A 14,731-nucleotide genomic window follows, 5' to 3' on the forward strand; every position below is an offset into this window, starting at 1 on the left:
AGCAGGAGCAAGAAGGAATGGACATCCTTGACATGTTGACATTGAAACGAATAATATGCAAATCAGGCATAACAGCCAATGCAATATGTTTCTATGTATTTTTGCGCCGACGCCTTGGTCAGTCACCCCTCCCCCGTCCAAGGCTGCAGCCCAGAGCTAGGGGGTGAAGAGGGAGTGGGGAGTAGGTGTTGCACAGTTCCTGGTGTGGACAGCTACTCCGAGAGCCGAGGGGCACAGTAGTGATGGTGAAGTCTCTCCTGTACCAGTTTTCCCTTCCTCCCAGTCCGTGGCTCCCACTGGCGGGTTCATGCGTGGGGGTTGGGAATGTATCTGCGCCTGCCATCCCCTCGTGATCATGACCGTGATCGCGGTGGAGGGGGGGCGGGTTAGGGGATTAAAGATATGGGAGGCGATGGAGGGGTTGGTGGCGGTGGTAGTGGTGGGGTGGGGGGAGAAACGACTTTAAAGGCTGGGGGCGTTGCAGAGTGTGCGTCAGTGGCTGGCGGAGGGGGCAAGCGGTGGGCACAAGCTGCCTGACAGACAGACGGACGGACGGGCGACCTGAATGATAGACAGACGGTGGAACTAAGCCAGCTGGGGAGTTGGGGGCGGGCACAGTTGTGGGCGCAGCCTGGGAGTAGGAGGAGGGGCAGGCGCAGAACGGGGCCCCGGGCGCAGCGAAGCCGCTGAGCCTCGGCGTCCCTGCCGCCGCCTCCCCCGCGGCGGAGGAGGAGGACGGGGACTGCGGGGCGAAGAGCGATCGCCACCGGCCTGGGGCGCGCCTGCCCGGAGCCGCCGCCGCCGCCGCTGCTGCAGCGCAGCCGCCTCCAGCTCCATTCATTCTCCGAGGCTCCGCCTCCTCCCTGGCTCCTCTCCTGTGCGTCCGGAGGGCGCGCCCAGCCGAGGTAAGTGAGACTCGGGGTGGCCTCCTTCGCCGGGCCCGCAAACCCTCCCCCCACTTTCTCCTGGCCTTGTCCTTAGCCTCGGCATTCCGGTCCCCGGGAAGCGTCCTCCACGCCCCGGGCGCGGCGAGCGGGCAGTCAAGGCCGAGCTCCGGGAGACAGCCCCAGCGTGGGAGGCGAGGGGCAGCCGTGCGTCCGGCCCCAGGTGCTCCCAGCTTCGTGGAAGCTCCACCATTTTGTGTGAGGGAATCTCTCCTTCTTCATCCCGCTCCTCTAGCCGGGTCTCTGCAGCTAGTAACCCTCTCGTGCATCCCTTCTCTCTGCCCCCCCCCCCCACTCCGACTTGGTGAAGGGGGTAAACACACCGTACCCTTCGAGTCTCAGTCCTTTGGGGATGTAGGGCTGGCCGTGTGGTCCTTTAGGCTACTTACCCCATCAGTCACCTCTAAATACTCTCGGCTGGTCACCCAAGGGTTCGCTGGGGTTCGTGAGCTTGTTTTTAAAAGTATGTTGATTTCTCTCTTGATACAATTGGCTTCCTTTGTAATCCTATGCATTTTATTTTGTGCATTTAAAAACATTCTGAGAAGGGGTTCATCACCTTCACTACACTTCGGAAAGGGACCAAGAACCCTTGGCTTAGTGGAAGGGAACTGGAGATCCAAAGCGTTGAATTCCGCCCCCCCCCCCCCCGGGTTGTGACTTCTTGACCACACTTGTTTTTTTTTCCGTGTGTGTGTGTGTGTGTGTCCAGCAGTGAGCACCGTGCTTGGCACGTACTAAACGTTTCATGAGTGCTTGTTGACTTGCTGGTTGACTGCTTCTTTACAATCTTAGAGATGGCTTGTCAGGATCATCCTGTCCCTCAGGAAAGCTAGATAGCTTTAGGGATGAATTTATGAGTTGGGGGTCATAGTTCTATTTCTGCCAGTGGAAAGAAAGGATTAAGTATTCCTTCCTCAGCTCAGCTAAAGCAGTCCGAATACAGGAAACGGATGTAGATTGTCTTTTCTCTTCTATCCTCCAAGTCTATCGTCTCCTTCTCCCTACTCCCCCAGACTTTGGTCTTCTTAAAAATAGAATTAAATGAATGTATTCTGGTTTGGTGGGGTTTGGAGGTTTGGTTTCTACCTCCTGAAAGAGGAGAGTGGGATTAGAATTAAAATTAACTGGTCCAAATTTAGGGACCATTACAAGGAAAAGTTTATGTATGTGTCTTAGTACTATTAACCCACCAAGTGCCATTTGCTTGGTTCCAGAAAATTTTGTTTAAATGTAGTATTGTTTATTTATATGCTTATCTTAAATTTATTGGGCTACCAAGGAGATGATAAATTGTTTATTTGGGCCATAATTTGGATTATATCTGGTAATGTGGGATTGGAATTGTGCACACAATTTAAATTATACAATGTTGATTAGTGGCTGTTGCATAATTGTCTACGTTTTGTGTAGGTTAGTTTTATGGAAGATTCACCAAAATGAGTCAGTTCCAGGCACTGTTAGTTTCTGTTATTCTACATTATAAAGATTCACAGTTGACCTTTGTAGGTGATACGGTATCTTGGTGTTCTTCTGGAGTATTTACATGAGGAAAATTCTTTCCTGATAGGATAGAACCTACTGAGATGCGTTTTGGTTTGGTTTTAGTGGTTGGGGGAAGTGGGAGGAGTTGGGGAAAATTCCATTGTGATGACTTCCAAATACAAAGTTAACATGCTACAATTTTCTGATGAAAATTTGTAGATTTATTATTAGAAGCTGCCATCTTATTAGCAACCCAGGAAATAATAAATAAGCTACGAGTAGCCACATTGACCTTTTCGCAGGGACAGTTCTAATAGCTCATGGGTTGTGGGTTCCTGAGAGGTTTTTATATTGTCTAAGTTCTTACAAATGGTATTCTTTCCCAGATAAAAACGAAATAGTAATAGAAATTTGATGTGGGAATATATAAAATTGTATTCAACATATCTAAAAAGGAGAACTGACTACCTTTCCCCTAAACCTGCCCTTCTTCCAAATTTTGTTGTTATTTCCTCATGAGATCACCATCCCAGATCATAACCACTGAGTCAGTTATCCTTGTCGCCTTCCTCTACTTCATCCTCCTCTTCCCCCCATTTCCAAGTTGCAGGGTCTTGTTGATTAGTATTAGCTCTTAAACATCTCCTATCCAATACCATACTAAATCAGTCCCTCATCCCTTCTCTAGCATGGATTGTTGGAATAGTGCCCTAGTTTGTCATCTGCTTCCAATCTCCATTTTTCTTATATGAAGATGTCAAATAATTTTCCCAAGTGACAGGTCTGATCTCCCCTGATCAAAAAATCTTCCATGGCTCCCTATCTAGTTAAAAATCTAGTTATGCCTGCCATCTTTCAAGCCAAATTTCTCATTTGTCTTTCTTCATTTCCAGTATGTTATAGACATACTGGACTAATACCTAGCTGTCCATTTCTTCCTCAGTGCATTTGTCTCTTGCCTGGAATGCATTTCCTCCTCCTCTCAGTTTCTCAGAATTCTTATCCTCCTTTTAGATAATCTCTGTTACTGTTTCCTCTTTGAGTTCTTAAATACTCCTAGAGCCCCTTTTACCTAGTCAAAAAAAAATCAATCTGGGAAGGGAAGACCCTTTTGGTTTCTGGCCAAAACCAAAATAATCGCTGTTAACACTCTGCTCTGAGCCATCAGGGACCAAACAATGACCAAATGAGGCTTGGGCTAGCACCTGTTGTTGGCCAATCATTGAGAGCCAGAGTGATCTGGGTTTGTTACCTAGCCTTAATCACTGAATCAGTGTTGTCTCAGTCAAACTGAGACCTAGGAAAGACCTTAGCTTAAAAAGGCCAACGTCTTCCACTGTTTCGGGGCCATCTCCATTCCTGATCTATATCTTGCCACTGGACTCAGATGGCTTTGGAGGAGAGAGTGAGGCTGGTGACTTTGCACAGCCCTCCCTTACTTAAATCCAATTCAGTTGCATGTCATGGCATCACCTCCCAGATGTCATGGTCCTCTTCGGGAAGGAAGAATAAACAACTCCTATAGCTATTGTTAATGTTTTCCTCAAATTATCTTCTATTTCCCCCATGTTATATACCTCTGTGGAATATAAACTACTGGAAGGCAAAAAAAAAACCAAACCAAAACTCTGACCTACTGCCTTATGCTTTGTAGGTGTTTAATAAATACTTGTTGCTTGTTGAAATGAGTCTGTGCATTTATAAAATGCTTATTTGCTGGTCATTATGCTACGAATAAAGATAAAAAATGAAACAGTCCCTTTAATTCCTTAAAGAAATTAAATTTTAGATGTAATAAAGTAATGGGGGGGGGCTGTCACTAGTATCTGGTGGATCAGGAATGGCTTCCTGTTGGAGAAGAAATTGAGCCTTGAAGGAGCTAGAGAGAGCATTCCATGCATCGTCAAGGACAGCCTGTGCAGAGGCAGGGGCAGTTTGGCTAGATCCCTTGAGTATGTGAGTGTGGGAGTAATGTGGATTCAGTCTAGAGAGCCAAGTTGGAGCTAGATTGTGAGGGGCTTCAAATACCAGATGTAGAACTTTGTATTTTTTTTTTTTTGAAAAGGTGATAAGGAGATACTGGAACTCCTTGAGCATGGAAATAACATGGTCAGACCTGTGCTTTAAGAATATCAATTTGGCAGCTGTGTGGAAAATTGATTATAGAGAGAAGAGACTGGAAGCAAACCAGTTAGCAGGCTATTGAAATAGGTATAATCTAGAGAAGAGGCGATGAGAGGTTCTTGAGAGGTGGTATCAAGGAGAGAAGAAGATGAATTCTGGAGATGTTGTAGAGATAGAAGCAGCAGGTGGCAACCGATTGGATATGGAGGGCAAAGGAGAGGAAAGGGTTGAGGATGCCTCCAAATCCTTCTCTGTAGAGGAGCTAAAAGGACATTGGTATTCCTGAAAGAAATAGGGAAGTTAAGGGAGGGTAACTTCTGTTTTTGGAAAATGTTGGAATGTCAGTGGGACATCCAGTTGAAAACTTTTAGAAGTCAATGGATGATGTGGGACTGGAGTTTTTGGGAGATGAAAGATATGTAGAGTCAAGGATCATTCACCTGGAGATAGCCTTCTGAGAGGCAGCTGGGTGGTGAAGTAGATGGAGCACTGTGCCTGGAGTCTGGAAGACCTGAGTTCAAATTCTAGCCTCAGATACTACTTACTACTATAGATATTACTCATACACCCTAGCTGTGCAACCTTGGGCAAGTCATTTAAACTTTGCCTCAGTTTTCTCAACTGTAAAATGGAGATATTAATAGCACCCAGGGTTATTATGAGGATCGAATGAGATAATATTTATAAAGTGCTTAGCACAGTGCCTGGCACATAGTAGGCCCTATATGATCAGAGAGAGTAGTGTCACAAAAAACCCAGGGAGTAACCAGGAGGAAGAAATGGTCTTCAGTGTCACATAGTTGCAGAGAGATCAAGAAAAGTGGCTACTAGGAAAAGATCATTGACTTAGAGCAGAACATTGGCATTCAAAGCCAGAAGTGTGGATTGAGAGGAAGTAGAACCAATGAGTGTAGACAAGTTTTTTTTTTTTCCAGTGGGGTATAGCTATAGAGGTAGGCAGAATATAGGAAGGGAATGGCCAGGTCAAGTGAAGGGTTATTTGTTTATAGGGGGGATATCTGGGCATGAGGTGATGGTTTGTGCTGGGAGGAAGAAGGGAGGTGGTGATGTGTAGGTAGGTGGCTTGAGGAGAGCAGATTTCGAACACCTGTGGAGAGAGTGCAACAGGAGTCATTTAGGGAAGAGTAAAAAGAATTTCTGTATAGCAGTGAAGATCCAGTTGAAATAAGATGATGTCATCAGCAGTTGTGTGACTTCCTTCAGAGGTGGTTGGCATCTCATGTAGGAGCAGGGAAATCACCTGGTAGGAATAGTTTAGGGTTGGGACATGGAAAGGGATGAGTAGTGTTAAATAGGTAAGAGGGCAGGAGATGCAAGAGTAGAGGACAGCTTAAAGTTGAGCTGGTTACTTTTATAACCCTACATTTCTTGAAATCATCCCATCATAGTCACATCTCAAATGGCGCATACCCATGTACTCTGTGTTGGTTGGGTTGTTGTCCATCCTCCTCAGATAGGACCCAAATGTCATCACTATTGTCAAGGTGAAGGTGTACAGTGTGTCCAGCTGTGGCTGATCAGACCAGTGCAAGCTGGGAAGATTCTACCACAGGTTGAGCACAAGTAGTCCATATGAGGGGAGATGTCTCTAAATTTGCACATTTCACGTTTCTTTTGAGCTGCTGCAATTCTGCTTTGCTCATAGAGCACAATAGCTTCTTCAACACAGGCACACCATGCTGGGGTGGGGGTGGGGGGGGGTCCTGTGTCACTGTCTCCCATGTCTCACAATCATTCCAAAGTTCTTCAGAAAGACTTTCATAGTGTCGTATTGCTTCTTCTGACTTCCATGTGAGCACTTACCTTGTGTGAGTTTTCGGTAAAATAGTCTTTTAGGCAAATGTAGGTTTTGCATTTGAGCAGTGTGGCCAGCCCATTGGAGTTGGACTCTCTACAGCAGAGGTTGAATGCTTGGCAGTTAGCTTGACAAAGGACTTCAGTGTTTAGTACCTTATCTTGCCAGGTAATCTTCAGAATCTTCCTAAGACAATTCAAATGGAAGCAATTCAGTTTTCTGGCATGATGCTCAAAGACTTTCCAGGTTTCACAGACATACAACAAATGAGATCGGCATAATGGCTCTGTAGACCTTCAGTTTGGTAGGCAGTCAAATATCTCTTGTCTCCTACACTTTTCTGTCTATGTATACTCCTAATTGCCCTAATAATGATAAAGTTCTTAGAGTTACAAGTATCATCTTCCATAAAGGAATGTAAACAGTTTTAACTTTATTGAATCTCTTATGATTTCTTTTTCATGTTTACCTTTTTATGCCTCTCTTGAGTGTTCTATTTGGAAGTCATATTTTCTATTTCGCTTTGGTTTTTTTCATCATTTATTTAATATCCATTTTTCCCCTGAAGTACTATACTCAGTTTTGCTGGTAGGTGATTCTTGGTTCTAATCCTAGCTCCTCTAAGCCCTCTGATCCTTCAACATTGCAGTTGCTAAATCTTATGTGATCCTGACTGTAGCTCCATAGTATTTGAATTGTTTCTTTCTGGCCACTTCAAAATTTTCCCCTTGACCTGGGAGCTCTGGAATTTTTGACTATAATATTCCTGGGAGCTTTCATTTTGGGATCTCTTTCAGGAGGTAATGGGTGGAATCTTTCAGTTTTACCCTCCGGTTCTAGAATATCACGACAGTTTTCCTTGATCATTTCTTGAAAGATGAAGTGTAGGCTCTTTTTTTTTTCTTTTGATCGTGGCTTCCAGGTAGTCCAATAATTTTAAAATTATCTCTCCTTGATCTGTTTTCCGGGTCAGTTGTTTTTCCAGTGAGATATTTCACATAGATTACCGCTTGCACAATTCTAATTTTTAAGGAATTATTTTCTTCAGTGAGCTGTTGTACCTCTTTTTCTATTTGGCCAATTCTACTTTTAAGGGGTTCATCTCTTCAGTGGATTTTTGAGACCAGGGTCCCTGCTGCCTTGCGAGGGACTACAAGCACTCTTCTCTGCCCTATAACTGTGACTATGGCCCTTGGTCCCTTGTGGCTGCACCCCCTAGTGCTCTTCTTCACCTTGGGACTGCTACCTGGAACTACAGATGAGGAATGCAGTAGAATCTTGAACCCAGTGCCAGCAAAGGGTCCCCTGTAATCTCTTTCTGAGCAGTTGTCCAACTCCTTTACAGTCTGTGTGCTGAGAGCTTCTGAAGCTGCCGACGCCGCTGATACAACTGTGTCTAAGGCTTGCTAGTGTTGAAGAGGTTGTGTTGTTGCTGCCTGTGCTATGCTCCACTTCAGTGTGACAACTTTCCTGCCAACCTCCTAATCCTAGCTTGTCTTGGGCTGGAAAATTGTTTCATCCTGAGCTTTTGTTGGTTCTGCAGCTCCAGAATTCAATTTGAGGAGTTATTTTTAAAGTTGTTTAGAGGGGAATTTGGGATAGTTCAGATGAGCTCCTGCCTCTATTCCACCGTCTTGGTTCTTCCAGCCCAAAGATTTCTAAGAGAGGAAAGGGAGACTAGAATAGGGGCTGATGGGGTAGAATGACCAGAGAGGTTTTGATGAGAACTAAGAATAGGTGAGGCATAGAATAGGACAGAAGGGTGGCAGGTTATGGTCAAAAGATTTTTTCAGCACTCCGTATTTTGCAGTTGGACTGTTTGTGGTTGATACTATCAAGGGTACGACCATCTGTCTCTGTGTGTGGTTGAGATAGAATGAAGGTGGAGGTCATTGGAGTTGAGAAGGTTGATTGAACTGGGAAACCATAGTATGTAGAGGTATCACATGTATATATCAACGTCTCCAAATATAAAGGCAGGCAGTATAGTGAAGAGGAACACCAAGCCTAATATTGAACTCCTTGACAAAGGAAGGAGAATGATCTGGGGGTTGTCATGCTACCAGAATTTGGATAGGGTGATTTATCTATATATATCTATGATATCTGAATTGGTGTGGACCTTGGAAGAGGAAAGTTTGCTGAACAAAGCAACAGAGGGACGGTCTGGCAGTAGAAACCAGAAGTAGGATGCCTACTCCTTCAAGCCTGTTGTGTTGGAGGCATGAGAGAAGGTACATTGAGTACTGGAGAAGGTGGTGATTTATAAAGAGTCTTAGGGGTAAGGGAATGAAAAAATAGGTCTATTTTTGCAGGACAATGGTTCATATCCATCATATTCTCAGAGTAGAAAATAATGATGAGGATAATGATTATGATAGCATTTATATATTTAAGATTTACAAATTGCTTTACAAATATTATCACACTTTATTTTATCTTCGCAACAACCCAGGGAGATAAGGGATGTATTATCCCCATTTTACGGGTTAGGAAACTGAAGCAGACAGTTGTTAAGAATCACAGAGTCACACAGATAGGTATCTGAGGCTGGATTTGCAATCAGATGTTCTAGAATTCTATCCACTCCACCTTTGAGGGATGAGAACCTCCTGATTTTTTGTCTTTCTATCCCTAACTCTTAGCATAGAGTGAAAAAGCATTATTTTTTATATTTGGAAAGTGGATTTATTTTTTAAAACAAATTTTTATTGATTTTTTTGTTGTGTTTACATCACCTGCATTTCAGTCCCACCTAGAAAGCCATCCCACATAACAATGAATACTCAAAGAAAGAAGAGGAAGAACAGAAAAAAATAACCTAGGAAAGGCCTGTCTTTAAATAGTAATAACTCTGATAGCGAGGCTTTATGTAATGCTTTGAGCATTGTACAGCATTGTACCTATGTTACCTCATGTGATTCTTAACTAGTAACAAGGACAGCCTTAGAATTGCCCTGGCCTCCCAGGTATTCCCTGGATAAAGCCTGGCCCTGGCTAGGACCTTCTGCATCTGTAAGCTTTTTGTTCCCACTAAATTCCATGCTTTGTCAGCCGTACCATTTCATCGTATGCCATGTGATAGAATAACGTAATTAAATCTGTGCTACTGCATTGTCTGTGGGATCTGGAAATGTTTTTCTTCAACTGTCTTTGAGATGGAGCGTCATTTGTAAATGGCTGGGAAAATAATAGTAACTCAGATGTATATAGCATTTCCCTTAGAGAACTGATGAGATTGGTGAATTTAGAGCTGGGAGGGGCTCAGAGGCCATCTGGTTAGTCAGTGGACACACATTTATTGAGCATCTTCTATATCCCAAGCATTATGTTTACAATTGAAAGAAAGACAAAGGGCATGAAATTGGTGAGTTTTAGTATCTGATCTTAGATGTGATTTTATTTTCTTGTGTAATACTGTAATTGCTGTCTGTATTAATGTGGGAAGAACTAGTATGGCTAATAGGAAACAGCCATAAGCCCAGCCCTGGAATATAATCCAAGATGACACTCATTAGTGTTACTCTGCTGTGTCCAGCTCTAGGCTGGTTGGGACAGGTGGTGGTGGTGGGACTCTTGGATAGTGAAGACACTTGGATTTTGGGGAATAATTGGAAGGTGACTATTTGAGAAGTCCTGAATCCCATCTTTAAGGAAGCTTAGAAAAGATAGTCTACTAAATTTTAAACTATTGCTTTCCAGGTTTAGGAAGTAAGTAGGCCATACCTCCATTATGAGCCAACTGGTGCTGTGGTTAAATTGTGTACTTGGAGTCAGAAAACTTGGAGTTCAAATCTTGCTTGTTTTGTTTTGTTTTGTTTTTTTGAGGGGGGAAGGCAGGGCAATTGGGATTAAGTGACTTGCCCAAGGTCCCACAGCTAGTAAGTGTGTCAGGGGTCTGAGGTCTGATTTGAACTCGGGTCCTCCTGATTCCAGGGCTCGTGCTCTACTCACTGTGCCACCTAGCTGCCCCTGGAGTTCAAATCTTGCCTCAGGGACTCACTAGGTAGCTGTATGAGCCTTAATGTCCTCTTCTGTAAAATGGGGCTAGCACCTTTCCTTATAGGATTGTTGTGGGAATCAAATAAAACACTTTGTAAACCTTCAAAGTTCTATATAAATGTCAGTTGTTAATTGTTTTTAGCTTAGGAACCTCGAAATTAGAGATGAATCTCCTTTTGTGTGTATTCCTTGGCAAAGGAAGAGCCATAATCTTTCAGGTGTTTATCACTCAGCTTTTGGTCTCAGGAGTCTTACGCACTCTTAAAAATTATTAAGGACTTCCCTAAAGAGTTTTCGTTGATATGGATTATATCTTGATATTTACAGTATTACAAATGAAAAATCTTGGGCACATGATATTTTTGACATTGTGGATCCCCTAAAGGTTCCCTGGACCATACTTTGAGAAGCACTGTAATACAGTATTGGTATATTTATATTTGCAAGTTTTTCAAAAACTAAGCTAATTAGCTTCTAGAATTCCACTAGAATGCAACATCTGACATCTGGCGAAGTTTATTTTTGGATATTTTAATTGTGAGTAGTTCTCCTATAGCAGAATTCCTAAGGAAAAAATCCCAGAGTGTTTTGTTGTACGAATGTCTTAGCTGGCAAGTTGACAGAATTTGGTCAGGTTTGTTTTGCTTCCCTTGAGTGTGACAGAGTAGAAGATTGATGACTTAAAGATAGTGAAGAATTTTATATCGAACTGTGTAACCTCAAAATTTTCATTTCTTTATTTTTAGAAATAGCACTTTTTGGAATATCATTTGAAATTTTACATTATGCAAATTTTGCAGAAATTATGGCTATTTTTGGATGTTGAACTCGACAAAAATGTTACATTTTCAAAATAATGAAAAAATGCATAAATTGAAGTAACTGAGATTAGTCTCTTCCAGCTGAGAACTGAGATTTTTATTTGAAGTGACTATTATTCTGTATTTGGTGTTTTAAGAAGACATTGCTAACTTGGAATGATGGCTTTTTTATATTTGGGTAATTATCATAAACTGTGAAGAGTTTAGACACTATCTTTAATAAGAAAAATGAATACTATTTTATGAGATTGGCTGTCTAGGCAGTGAATACAATGAACACTTAGATTTATAAATCACCTGGACCATCGCTTCCCTACCTCCATTTAAAACTGTCAGTTCCCTACCCCTTTACCAACTCTGTGCTTGAGTAGGTAAAATTTGTACTAAAATTATAAATTTTATTTATCTGCAGTAATATGATAATCCAAAACTTAAGAGCTCACCTAGCAAACCAAATAGACCTGTGCTTTAAGAAGCCCTTGATCTATAAAATGTAAATTCCCTTAAAATAGCAGGGACCTTGTCTTTCTTCAGTTTTGTTTTCTCACATCACACAGTACTTTGTTCTGCACATAGTAGGCTTTTGATACATGCTTAACCTGAAGGTAGTTAAACTCTGTCAGTGTACCAACCTGCGACCCCTAACTACCTTTTTTTATGGTGTTTGGAACTCAGATTGCCTTTGCCAATGAGACAGTTTTTCAAATAGACTTCTGGTTTTTTTTAATCGTTAGTATGTCAATGACATAAACGCTTCAATAAACGAAGGAAAACATGGTGTAGTGAATAGCTCAGTGAACTTAACAGTTAAAGGGACCCGAGTTTTAACGGTGCCTTAGGCAATTACAGGCTGGGTAACTCTGGGCCAAGTCACTCAGTGTATCTTGACCTCCATTTTCTCGCATGTCAAACAATGGAATTGGACTCAATGGACCTCTGAGGTACCTTTCAACCTTAAATCTGTGATTCTAGTTTAAAACATTTTTGAAATCAGGAACCTGTTCCATGTCCTGGGTGGAGTTGCTGAGGTGTTCTCACAAATGTGCTACTAAATTGATTTCTTTTACTTCTGGTCCATGCAAGGCCCCTGATTAGAAGGAGAGGGAGTGTGAAGGGGCTAATTAGTTTTGGGGCCAGTCTTATCCAATCTCAGCTATTGTTTTTCAGGATTGAGTAAAAGAGAACCCAGCCAATTGGGAAAGAGCCATATCTATGTTCTTTGCTGGATTGGAGACCACCTGCTTTACTCATAAGATGGAGGAAGTAGAGAAATCTGGTTTGTTATATGGAAATTTCATTTACAACCAACTTGTCTAGAATACAACCAGCCTTTACATTGAGAAAATATCTCTAGTTTGTTTCCTAAATGTCATTGTTCAGTTGTGTCATGTAGTATGTCATATAGCATATTATTGTTAGATTTTTACCATTAGTCTTCTTGTCCAAATTTCTAGCAATGGCCCTACCTGAAAAGGGTACCCTAAGATAAGATAAGTTGGAAAATAGAGAATTCATATCATGGGGGGGAGATACATTGCATCTGACTCAAAAGGTTATTCCATGTAATGTAATTTAGTGTTTGGAATTTTTGTTATTACTATGGTAGCTACAAATTTTTTAATCATGTAGGCGTAATTTGCCACAAACTTGTGAAAATCCATACTTAGGCAAAATAGGGCTTTCCTTTCCTTATAAAAAAAATTCCTTTTAGTAGCAGCTAGGTGGCACAGTGGATATAGAACATTGGTCCTGAAGTCAGGAAGACTTGGGTTCAAAACCAACCTTAGACACGTCATAGCTGTCTGACCCTGGGCAAGTCACTTAATCCTGTTTGCCTTAGTTTCCTCATCTGTCAAATGAGCTGGAGGAGAAGGAAATGGCAAAACACTCCAGTATCTCTGCCAAGAAAACCCTAAGTGGGGTCATGGAGAGTTGGACGCAACTGAAACAACTCTACAGCAACAGTAGCAAAGTCCTGTTTAGTCTTAATTTAGACACAAATTTTGAGTTTTGTATAAATGTATCTACTATTATCTTACTCTTGTGTTTCTACATCATGTTTCTCTCTGTATCCTGTTACATATGCAGGATTACATTTTTCAGCAATGAAGCTGCAAATACAAGTGTCTTTGCTTTTTTGTACTTTGGGGCTCCATTTTGGAATAAATAGATTGATGAAGCATCTGGGTGGTCTCTGACTCTGGTGACTTGTCAGTGGTGTTTTGTTGCCCTTTTTGTTTCCTCTTCCTTTTTATAAAAAAGTAAGTTTTTCCTTAAATTGCTCAGCCTTGGGAAAGGATTTCTTTTCCTAACTGCTTTGAAAAGGTAGGAGTCATGGTTTTATAAAACTTATTGCTTGAATTTTCATGATTTAAACATCAGCATGATATAGCTCACCCTTGCAAACTGAAAAAAATCCATTTGATTTCAAATTCCTCCTTTTCCATTCTTTTCCCCCAAATATTTAGGAAGTGAAATAATCCTTAGAAATTTTCTTTTACTTGCCCAAGGCAAGCTCTTATTTGAGTGATCTTCGTGAGAATTAGATTAATTTTTCAACTAAAATGAAAGGTCATCAACAGTTTTGATTAAGCACTTAACAGCTCTGTCCAGCACTGTACTAACCCAATCCAATAAATATTTATTAAATCTCTACTGGGGCAGCCAGGTAGCTAGCCCAGAATCAGGAGGACCAGAGTTCAAATCCTGCCTCAGACACTTACTAGCTGGTTGACCCTGGGCAAGTCACTTAACCCTCTTTGCCTCAGTTTCTTCATCTGTAAAGATCTGCCTATTTAACAGAATGCAGAGGCAAATGTGATATAGAAACATGAAGAATAAGATAATAGTAGATACATTCATACAAAACTAAAAATTTGTGTCTAAATTAAGCTGGAGAAGAAAATGGCAAACCACTTCAGTATCTCTGCCAAGAAAACCCCAAATGGGGGAGGGTCTCGGAGAGTCAAACTGAAAGGACAGCAGCAACAAATACCTACTATGTTACCAAGCACTGTGCTAAGCTCCGAGGATAGAGCCAATACAAAGAAAGATAGTCCCTGCCCTCAAGGAGCTTTAACAGTCTGAAGGGGAAGACAGCAGCACCCAAAAGGAGGCAGGAAAGGGGTTGGGGAGTGCAGGGCACTAGGTTCATAGATTACAGCTGGAAAGAACCTCAGAGCCCATCTAGTTAACACCTCATTTTACCAATGAGGAAACTCAAGTCCAGAGAAGTTTAAGTGATTTTTTGCCAGTGGTCATATAAACAAACAAGGCAGAGCTGGGATTGGAACCCAAGTCATCTCTCTAACTCCATTTTACACATGAAAGCTATTAGGAAGTAGTACAGATGGTACAAAGAACATTGGCTCTAGAGTCAGAGTCCTGGGTTCAAATCCCACCTCTGACCTTGGACTAATAACTAATTGCTTGGGCCTCAGTTTTCTCTGTAAAATGAGGGTGTTGGATTAGGTGGCCCCTAAAGTGGAGTCCAGCTCTAGGTCTGTCCTTCTGAATTACAGAATCAAGGATGACATAAT

At 42.0% G+C, this 14,731-nt stretch overlaps 1 protein-coding gene across 2 annotated transcripts in view; it reads left to right on the forward strand.

The window, feature by feature from the left end:
* Nucleotides 1-885: 885 nt before the first annotated feature.
* The window catches only part of FAM169A (family with sequence similarity 169 member A), a 63,789-nt gene continuing 49,943 nt past the window's right edge, over nucleotides 886-14,731 (forward strand). For both annotated transcript variants that reach the window (XM_036745881.1, XM_036745944.1), the window contains exon 1: nucleotides 886-905. The gene's annotated coding sequence lies outside the window, so the exon portion shown is untranslated. The remainder of the gene's footprint in view (nucleotides 906-14,731) is intronic.

This window comes from Trichosurus vulpecula, chromosome 1, assembly GCF_011100635.1.
Source record: "Trichosurus vulpecula isolate mTriVul1 chromosome 1, mTriVul1.pri, whole genome shotgun sequence".
In the NCBI taxonomy this organism is placed as follows: Eukaryota; Metazoa; Chordata; class Mammalia; order Diprotodontia; family Phalangeridae; genus Trichosurus; species Trichosurus vulpecula.